This window comes from Suricata suricatta, chromosome 7, assembly GCF_006229205.1.
Source record: "Suricata suricatta isolate VVHF042 chromosome 7, meerkat_22Aug2017_6uvM2_HiC, whole genome shotgun sequence".
NCBI lineage: Eukaryota > Metazoa > Chordata > Mammalia > Carnivora > Herpestidae > Suricata > Suricata suricatta.
This window is the reverse complement of record NC_043706.1, coordinates 37,199,904-37,210,585: the sequence shown is the minus strand read 5'-3', so window position 1 is coordinate 37,210,585 and position 10,682 is coordinate 37,199,904.

Below are 10,682 nucleotides of genomic sequence, written 5' to 3'. Positions count from 1 at the left end.
CTCCCAGTTCTCTCCTCTGCTTCTTCCCAGTTTGTCTCTGACGGAAGTTGTAAATGAAGCAACCTCTGACCTAAAGATTCCAAAAACTTAGTCCCTATAGAACTGTGTGATCCTGAGCAAATCACCATCCCCTTGGGTGTTAGATCATTTCCAACTTATTTTCAGAGCCAAAGATGTGGGAGTACTTTACACCAGGACTTAAACATTTTCCTGTGTCTTTTCACAAGTTGGATTTGTGGGGCAGTGATACAAATTGTGGTATATTCATACATTCATACAATAGAATACAAACATTAAAGAAAAATATAAAACAATTTTTCATGCAATGAATTAAGTCATAATAAAAATATACAAATTAACACATACAAATTAACAGATAATATAAAAGCAATTTTAAAACAAACTGTAGTTACATGTGACAATATGGAGGAATCTGAAAAACATTAGGTTTGGTGAAAAGCCAGACACAAAAGAGTAACTATGATCTCTCTGAGCCAAAGTTCAAGGGGAGGCAAAACTAATCTATTGTGAAGGAAATAAGAAAGGTTTGCCTACTAAGGGTTGGGATAGGAATTGAACTCTATCTCTACCCTTAGTAGAACTTTTTAATAGAAATGGCTTCTATCTTGAGTAGATGGTAGTTAAATGGGTATATACATTTGTCAAAATTCAACTGGTTGTATACTTGACATATATAAGTAAATTTCACTCCAGTAGAAGAAAATTAGGCTTGAAGCAGGAAGAAAATACATATACCCTTTAACTAGCAAATTTCACTTTGAAAATTTATCATGTCATTAGACAAATATAAAAAAGTCATTGTGATGCTTGCAATAGAAAAAATGTAATTTAAATACTCAGTTGATTAAATTATGGTAGCTCTACACAATAGATATTCTACAGCCATGAAAACATGCCAAAATGTAATTTGACATGTGAAATACAAGACATGATGAATTAAAAACATTTTAAAATGCAATCCCATTTGTGCAAACATTAATAGTGGCAGCTTTTTTGGGTTGGTTTTATTATAGACAACATTTATGCTTTTGAGTTCTAAAGAGTATGTAGTAGTACACGGGTGTGTAATCAATGTTTGTTACTTTAAAACTTCCTAGTTGTTTTGCCATGCAATTTTAGTTAGGACTGTACTCCTCACAATGCCTAATGCCTAGATTGCCAATGCCCATGGTCTGTTCTTTCTCCATTCTTTTCTTCAATCCAGGCTCTCAATCTTCTACTTTTTCTCTCTGGACCAAACTGGAATCTTGCATTTCCATCTCACTAATACTCTGCCACCATTTAGTTCAGAAGACAGTGACTACTTTCTTTGGGGCTTGAATTTTGAGCCTCCCATCAGTTCTAATCTCCTGCTCACAACTATCCAGCCTACACTCCCAGGCCTGTGCATTCTATCTTCCATGAAGGTATAAGGTGATCTGGATGGGATCTATTAACCCGGGCACTTTAAGGGCCAGCTTGTTTGGGGTCTCATTCCTGCTTGCAGGACTTGGCCTCAGATTCTACATGAAGTGCCCCCATACCCATCATATCTGGCTCCTCCCCAGCCTCTGATCTGCCCATGTCTGTACATTGCACCACTGGACTCTCTTCCCTCCAGCACTCCCTGGGCTCACATCTTCTCTTGGCCTGCCTTCTAGTTTTTCAGATCCTGAAATTCTCAGCTAAAGATGCCTGCATGTATACCTCCAAATTTTGTGCAAAGGGGTTGTGTAGTAATTCAGTAGTGGGCCCCAAAAAGATTTGTCAAAGTTATGGAACTCGTGAATGCTAACTTATTTGAAAATAGTCTTTGCAGATGTAATTAAAAGATTTTTAATTAGGTCATCCTAGATTTAGAGTGGACCCTAAATCCAATGGCTGCTATCATAAGAGAAATAAGAGGGGAGATATGACACATGAGGACATGTGAAGGTGGAGGCAAGCTGCCCCAAGCCCTGTAACATCTGGAGCCACCAGAAGTTGGAAGAGATGAAGGATTTTTTCCTAGAGCCTTGAGAGGGAGCATGGCCCTGCTGACCCATGGATTTTGGACTTCTGGCCTCCAGAACTGAGAATAAATTGGCCATTCTAAGCCATTAAGTTTGTGTTAATTTGTTACAACAGCACCAGGAAAAAACTACAGGAAGTAATTAGCAGACCATCTGTATCATTCCTTTTCCCACCATGTCCATCTGTCCTGGTGGAAGGAGTCGTGATGGTCTTAGCTTGAAAGACACCAATCAAAGCCTAAAACAAGGACAATATATATGTGGACAATTCAGTTTGAGAAGAGAATCCAAGAAATTGAGTGATAAAACAGAGTAAGTGAAACAGGAAATAAAGGGGACACCAAAACAAGCCTGTGTTTTCTGATAGGCTGGTCATCACTGTGGGCAATGCAGGCATGTTCTCACTGGGACTCTAAGGAGTGATGAGGGAGCAGAAGGCAGTGACAGCCTGTAAACACCCTCCTCCCACCCCACACCCCTCGCCTGCCATGGGATTTGTGTGACATTCTTCAGGAATTCCTGGTTTCCCAAGAACTAAGGAAATGGTTAGCTGATGGAAACTCAAGTACTGCATGACCATGATCTCTATCAGTTTACATATATCTTAGTAAATTACCAGAAAAAAAGTGATCTTACTAATAGACTCATCTCCAAAAACCTATAGACTCAGTTTCCTGGAGCCCCAACATCACCCTCCCTTCCACAGTGATGTGGGGAACAAGACAAGAAGGTATTAGTAGGTAACATTAAATTTCTTTACAACTTGTAGCCTATTGACCACCAATACAGTAAAACCTTGGATTGTGAGTAATTCTGTGAGTGTTCCTCAAGACGAGCAAACATTTAAAATTTTAACTTGATAAATGAGCGATGTCTAGCAATACGAGTAGTATGTGATGCCGAACATCACGTGATCACAACTGAGCAAATGGTTCCTCTCGGTCCACCCTGTGGGATTGTGGGTGATTGGCTCAGAGTCTCAGGCAGCAGTGACTACCAACGAACTGATGGATCTGCATCATAAGCAACACAAGAGGTTATGAAGGAGATCTCTTCTGCAGAGTGGTGAGGGAGCATAAGGCAAGCTGAGGGCAAAGTACAGGCTAACAGCATCCCACCCCAGGTGGAATATGTGTGATATTCCTTGGATAACCCTGGATACTCCTGGGTTTAAATGCTTGCCATGGGGGTGCCTGGGTGGCTCAGTCGGTTGAGCCTCTGGCTTCGGCTCAGATCAGATCTCACGTTCGTGGGTTTGAGCCCCGCGTCAGGCTCTGTGCTGACAGCCAGCTCAGAGCCTGAGCCTGCTTCAGATTCTGTCTCCTTCTCTCTCTGCCCCTCCCCCTCTCATGCTCTGTCTCTCTCTGTATCAAAAAAATAAATAAAACATTAAAAAAAAGTTTTTTAAATGCTTGCCATGGTGCTGTGGGACACTAAGGCAAATGGAAAATTAAATTCCCTTACTGCCTATAGCCCATTGACAAGTCCTTGAAACCGGCAGAGTGACCTCCTGCTAAGAGCTGAGCTGCCTCAATGATGACCCTTTGCTAGGGGCAAAAAGGAATCTTGGATTAACATTATCCTGACCCCTCAGGATTCTAGAAGTTTATGGAAAAAATTCCTTTAGAAACTTTATCTCAATTCCAAGATATACGCTGGCAATCATACTTCAAGCTTATGACCCCCCAATACACATCTGAAGGATCTCATGCCTGAGGTTTTATTAAATGGTAATAAATGGCCCTTTTCTAACAATAGCTAGCCCCCTGGAAACCTTGCTTCCAAAATCCCTTAGAGACTTTATCTCTAACCACCCCCTCCAACCTGAAGGATAATCGGTTACCCATCACAATGCCAGTGCAGCTCTTCCTGCTCACGGCACTGTCCCTGTGCTTTAATAAAAGCTCCTCTTTGCTTCAAGAATTCTTGGCCATTGTTCTGGACTCCCCACCCATCACCCCAAAACTTCATCACAGAGGAAGAGGAGGAAAGGGTGGAAAAATATTTCACTTTAATTGAGATTAGGGAGAAAGATTGTAAAATGCAGGAAAGAACACATTTTGTAGAAAAGCACCACCTGAATAAGGCTTGTAGCAGTGTGAGTGAGGAATCTGTTTAAGGACAATGCAATGTCACATTTCTGTGAAATCCTCAAAAGGAGGCAAAAGCAAGGGTCATCGAAGATAGGTTCCTTGTTAAAGTTGCATGAAAAGAAAAATTCTGAGTGAATAGATAGCAGTGATCTCCGTGAGTGATCATGAAAGTTATCCTACACAATAACCTTCCCTTGTCTCCCTCACATGAGCTATGAAGCTTTTCAAAGGGAAGTGCAGGTTAACTTATATTTTGTCTTTATTTTGTATTCTATTACAGTATTGTAATCCTTTTTGTAGGAATACTTCTGGGTTGTGGAACAAATCATCTGAGTTTCCATTATTATGGGGAAATTCACTTTGATATTATAAGTGCTTTGGATTACAAACATGTTCACAGAATGAATTATGCTCGAAGACCAAGGTTTTACTAGAGACAAATAGAGTATAACTTTTCTCTAGGAACTCCCTACTGTCTTAATGTTAATGCCTTCTGAGAGGGAAAACAACATTAGCTTCACAAAAGCAAGGCCTCAGGTATCTTAGGAGTCTTCTTGAGCATATGAAAGTCCTTCTGGAGGCCTCCCTCTTGCCTTTACCTCCCCCAACTCCATAGTATATAACCAGCCACTCTTTACAACCCCAGCGCAGCTTTTTCTGCCCAAGGCTTTAGTAAAATCATCTTTTTGCACCAAAAACATCTCTTGGCCATCAGCTCTGGACCCCACCACTCTAAAACTCCATCAGGTGTTCAAAGCAGTGTCTCCCAGGATTGTCTATCCAGGGGACAAAGAGAGCACGTATTTCCTGGCTCCTTCCTCTGTCAAATTCTCCCTTTGGACATTAATTGTTCAGTGCCCATTCTTCCAGCTGTGCATGGAGGAGTTAGGAGTTGGAGAAATCTTAGCATGAAAGCCATGAGCAGTGGCTAGAGTCCAAGGTGGGTCAGGGCAATGAGGCAGAGTCCCATGCCATGGTCTAAAGAAGTATCCTCAGGCTTGGAGTAGCAACTCTGAGACTTTGGGGAAATGCTCTCAAAACTCTCATTTGATGTGTATTTAACAACTGACCTTATAGGCCTGTTGAGGATCCAGTATAAATGAAGGTAAAAAGTGCCTTGCAGTTTAAGAAAACATTAATAGATATCAGCTACTATATACCCAATTGTATACAATCAGCCCAAACACAAACACCTGTCTTTCCACATCTCCGCCTCTATCCTCCACCAGAGAACAATGCCCCTTCTTGTCTCCCTTCCTCTAGTACAAGACCTTCCCCATCAGGCCCCAAAGCACCTCCAACGGCCAGTTTCCCATCCCAAACTAGCTGTAGGTACAGCCTGAGGGGAAACCAGAGGCTCCAGAAGATGCCACACTATGGAAGGGAGTATACAGTACCCCAGACACGGGAAGAACTAGCTCTATTTAGAAGTACTTTCTCTTGTGAAGTCTAATTGTCCCTTCCTTCCTGATCCTGCAAATGAAGTTTAAACCTTTAACAAAGATAACAGCACCATTTGGGTGGCCATGGTTCTTTTCAAATGAAACCTCAGCAGGAAAGAACCTGCCTGGGGCCTGTTCAGTCCAGGCATCCAAATAGGCCTGCTCTTGCCTTTCACATGCCCAAATGACCAAGCACTCAGAGCCAGTTACTGGGTGTGGGCTGCTGCTCTGCAAACTTGCCCCAGAGGAGAGCCTATGCAGTCTGCCTGTGTTCAGTCTGGCCAGATGATGAGCCATACCTGGCAGGTGCCCAGCTCCTCCGTCAAACCAGAGAAACTGCATGCACTCATCCCTGTACTCAGTGGGTTCTGGGGTAAGATGCTAACACTGCTGCTCACCTCCTAAGAAACAGGGCTGTTTGTCCCTGGGATGCAGTTAACACCCTACAAAAGGCCAACTGATTTTCATCCCCTTCCTCACAAATGCTATGCCTGATTGTGCATCCCCTAATATTTTCCAAAAGAAATATTTTATAAACATAGTAATAAAATAGCAAATCAAATTTATAGGATGTATATTTAGCTTAAACACAAAAGTATGTTTACAAAATTACAAACTTTATAAACTGGATGTTACAAACATCAAAGTTCCAGCTGAAACAGATGACCCACTAGGAGACTAGAGGGGCCCCTGGGTGGCCCAGTCAGTTAAGCGTCCGATTTTGGCTCAGGTCATGATATCCCAGTTCATGGGTTTGAGCCCTGAATCAAGACTGTCTCTCTGTCTCTGTCCGTCTGTCTGTCTGTCTGTCTCTCTCTGATCCTCCCCTGCTCATGCTATCTCTTTCTCAAAAAAAAATTATTAAAAAATTTTTTGAGATTGGAGGAAGGTTTTTGTATGGATGCTCTTTGCAAAGTGAGGGAGAGGTACAAGGGACTCATGAATATACTGCCCTAACTACCAGGATTGGGTAATTATAAAGAGTATCTTTGCATTCTGCTTTTCTCTGAGGAGTACAGGGCAAAGGTTAACTGGGGTTTTCTGATCCCTGGAGCACTCCACAGGAGAGGCGTCCCTCTATGACTTCAGAACTCTTTGGGGCCAATGTGGACCGGAGTTTGGCCTTTCTTATAAGCATGACTATCATAAGAGATGAAAACTCCAGGAGAAAAGTTCATAGGTCAAAATACGTTTGGGGAGCCAACTATTGAAACACACACACTGGATTACAAGTCTTATCAAGAGCAGAAAAAGGCCAAGAATTTAAAGCTAGCCTCATAAACCTAATTAAAAAGATTTCACAATTTGAAATCAGAACAAGAAAATGTCCAAAAGAACAGGCAATAATAGATCTGAAAAATAGATAATAAACAACAAAATAGATAAGATAGCATTATGGGCACAATTACTTAGCAAATTAAAAGAACAGATTAAGAAAATGAGAAGAAATACAATTCTCAATTCTTTTGGGGAAACAAAAAAGAGCTCAATGAAAAGGACAGTGGGGAAAGTATTTGAAGAAATAATAAATTTTTCCATGAGACCCCTCAGATGGAAAGGGCCTATACAGTGCTGAAGAGAGGAGGGAGAAGCCCTATCCAGACCCATTGTAATGAAATATAAATCTTTAAAAGACAATAGAAAAATCTAAAGTTTAGAGAGATCTCTTGTATTTGTTGAAGAATTTGTCAAAATCTTAGATGTCAAAATATTAAAAGAAAATAATCTAGAAATGTATTTCAGTCAAACTAACGTGATTCAAACATTCTCAGGCAGTTGAGACCTTAGACTGTCATAAAAACCCACTGAGAACCATTCTGGATGACACTTAAAAGATGAAACCAGGAAATGATGCAGAAGAGAAATGAAATAAATTATCAGATGCCTTTGGTCTTAACAAATTTTTTATTAAGATAAAAGCCTTACAAAGGAAAAGGGGAAAATATTTTAACCCAGAATCAGGAGTCTTTATGACATTAAAATGATAGATTGTGTGAAGAGGGAGAGAAACTAGGGATGTAAGATCATACTATGCTGTCCTGTTAGGAAGAAGACCTAGATTATTAACTACATAAAAGTTAGATGGGATATAAAAGATACCAAAAAAAGATGGAAGAAATAAAGAATATAAGATGGTAGAAATCAGCATAAGTATCAATTACAAAAAGTATACAAAATTTACCAGTTAAAGAGAAATATTGACAGGATTGAAAATAACAAAACCAGGCATAAGTTATTTGAGAGATAACATCTAATACTTAAGAATAAAGACTTAAAAGAATGAAGAAATAGGTCAAGCAAAACGCTGCTATAGGTTATTGACAGCAACTAAAATAAAGTGTATAATTAGGGATAGAAAAAGTTCTACATAGCTTTAAAAGATTAAATTGCAGCATTATTTATAATAGTCAAGATTTGGAAACAACCCAAGTATCTGTCCAATAGGTGAATGGATAAAGATGTGGGGTGTGTGTGTGTATATATATACAATGGAATATTAGCCATTGAAAAAGGAGATCATCTTGTTTATAACAACATGGGACAGGCCTAGAGGGTATTTTGTTAAGCAAGGGAAAGACACATAACCTACAATTTCACTTGTGTGGAATCTAAACAAAAACCGAAAAACCCTAAAATAGAACTAGTGATCAGGCAGGGAGATGGGAAAAATAAGAGATTAAGAGGTATAAGCTTCCAGTTAGGTCCTAGAGATGATAAATACAGGGAATATTTTCAATAATATTGCAACATTATTGTATGGTGACAGGGTTACAATAATCACAGTATTGAGTAAAATATAGAACTGTTGAATCAATATGTTGTACACCTGAAACTGTACAATATAACTTTATGTCAATTACACTTTAACGAAAAAAAAACATTAGGTTGATATTTTTAAAATTTTAAATTATCACACATGTGTTACAAAAGCTTTATAACATGGAAGCAAAAATTATTAGAATTATAGAATCTGATTAATGAAAACTGTGGTGGAAAACTTCAATATAGCTCTGAAATGAGATAAATCAAACAGAAAAAAATATCAATAAGGACATGTGAGCAATTCAGTTAACAAGGATGACCTTGTGATCAATAACTAGTTCAACCTCCAATAATGAGATAACTTTTTTCAACCACACAGGAAATTTCAAAAGAAGGAGTATGCACTAGGATATAAAGCTTAACATCTAAAAAAGCAGATTTTGGGGTGCCTGGGTGGCCCAGTCACTTAAGTGCCCAACTTCAGCTCAGGTAATGATCTCAGTTTGTGAGTTCGAGTCTCATGTCAGGATCTATGCTGATAGCTCAGAGCCTGGAGTCTGCTTCAGATTCTGTCTCCCTCTTTCTCTTCCTGTCTGTCTGTCTTTCTTCTCAAAAATAAACAAAAAATTTTATTTAAAAGCTATTTCTATGAAGATTATGGTATCTGACAATAACAAGTTAGGGGCTAATTTAAAATATTTCTGCATACTTGAAGTTAAAAACACTAAAAACTTAAATAAAAAACCTTAATAGCTAGAACTTAATGATGATAAAACTACATATAACATGAAATTGAAGCTATTATTTATGAGTACCTTTTTAAAAGGGAATGATCAAAAGCAATGAGTCAAGAAGTTGGAAAATAAGAGAATAAACACAAAAATTAAAAATACCTTAAAAACAGAAATGAGTAAAATAGAAAACCTTCAAGATGAGGCAAGACACCAATAATATACATATAATGGGGGACATGGCTACAGATAAAGTAGACATTCAAAGATGATATACCATCAATTATATGCCAACAATTAAAAAAAAAAACACCTAGTTGTCTGTTTCAGAAATTTTCATATTGTATAACCGGAATTGACTTAAGAACTAAAAGTCTCAAATGGTTCTATCCAAGAAGTTGAACAATCATGCAAAAAAGCTCTCCAAAGACAAGAGCACACCTTGCTGATTTACAGATAGTGATCTGTTACATGACATTTTGATGTAATTTACTTAATACTAAAAACAGCAAATGAGGTGGTATTTCTAAGGTCCTTCTAAGAGGCCAAACTTTATGCCAAACCCAGTGAAGATATTATAAAATTACAAGCACATTACCCTTAGAAACATGCCAAAAATCTTAAATATTTGTATATACCCAACTTGAACATAGTATCTTTATATACAAAGACAGTTTAATATAGAAACTCAGTCTGCCACATCAACAAATTAACAAAATATTTTTGAAAGTCATTCTCCATGAGCCTCTCAGGTTTCTGCATGTCTTGTGAGAAGCTCCCATGACCTTTGTTCTGGACTATATTTTCAAAGACTATTGTATAGAAAATAGCCTTGAAAGATATTGTGCTACTTTCTAAAGGAGACGGCAGAGTTTTTACTGTCCAGTATAATAATATCTCACTTCAGGGAAAATCTTGGACAAGTCTTCTGGTAGGCCATTTTAAAAGATTCATTTTCTCTCAGCTATAATGCAAGTCAACTATATGTACACCATCCACCTGGGCTGCCCTGTTTTGCTCCCGTGGGGCTTTTGAGGGGCAAGAGGAACTGATGTGAACAGGAAGATCATACTCTCCATACAGCATGAGTAATAATCCTTTACTTCTTACCCAAGAGTCTCCTGTCTTCTGCCAACATCTATAAAACTATGCATGGCAGGCTGGGGCCCCTGTATGCTCAGTTGGTTAAGCATCTGACTTCTCCTCAGGTCATGATTTTGCAGTTTGTAGGTTCAAGTCCCATGTTGGACCCTGTACTGACAGCCTGAAGCCTACTTTAGATTCTGTGTCTTCCTCTCTCTGCCCCTTCCCTGCTCACTGTCTCTGTGTTTCCTATCTCAAAAATAAATATTAAAAATATTTTATCTGGTATGTCACTTGCAACTATCTTTTCCCATCCTGTCAGTTGCCTATTAGTTTTCTTGGTTGTTTATATACAACGGAGTATTACATGGCAATGAGAAAGAATGAAATATGGCCATTTGTAGCAAAGTGGATGGACCTTGAGGGTGTCATGATAAGTGAAATAAGTCAGGCAGAGAAGGACAGATACCATATGTTTGCACTCATAGGTCTAACAGGAGAACAGAAGAAACCTAATGGAGGACCAGGGGGAGGGGAAGGGGGAAAGAGTTGGGGAGA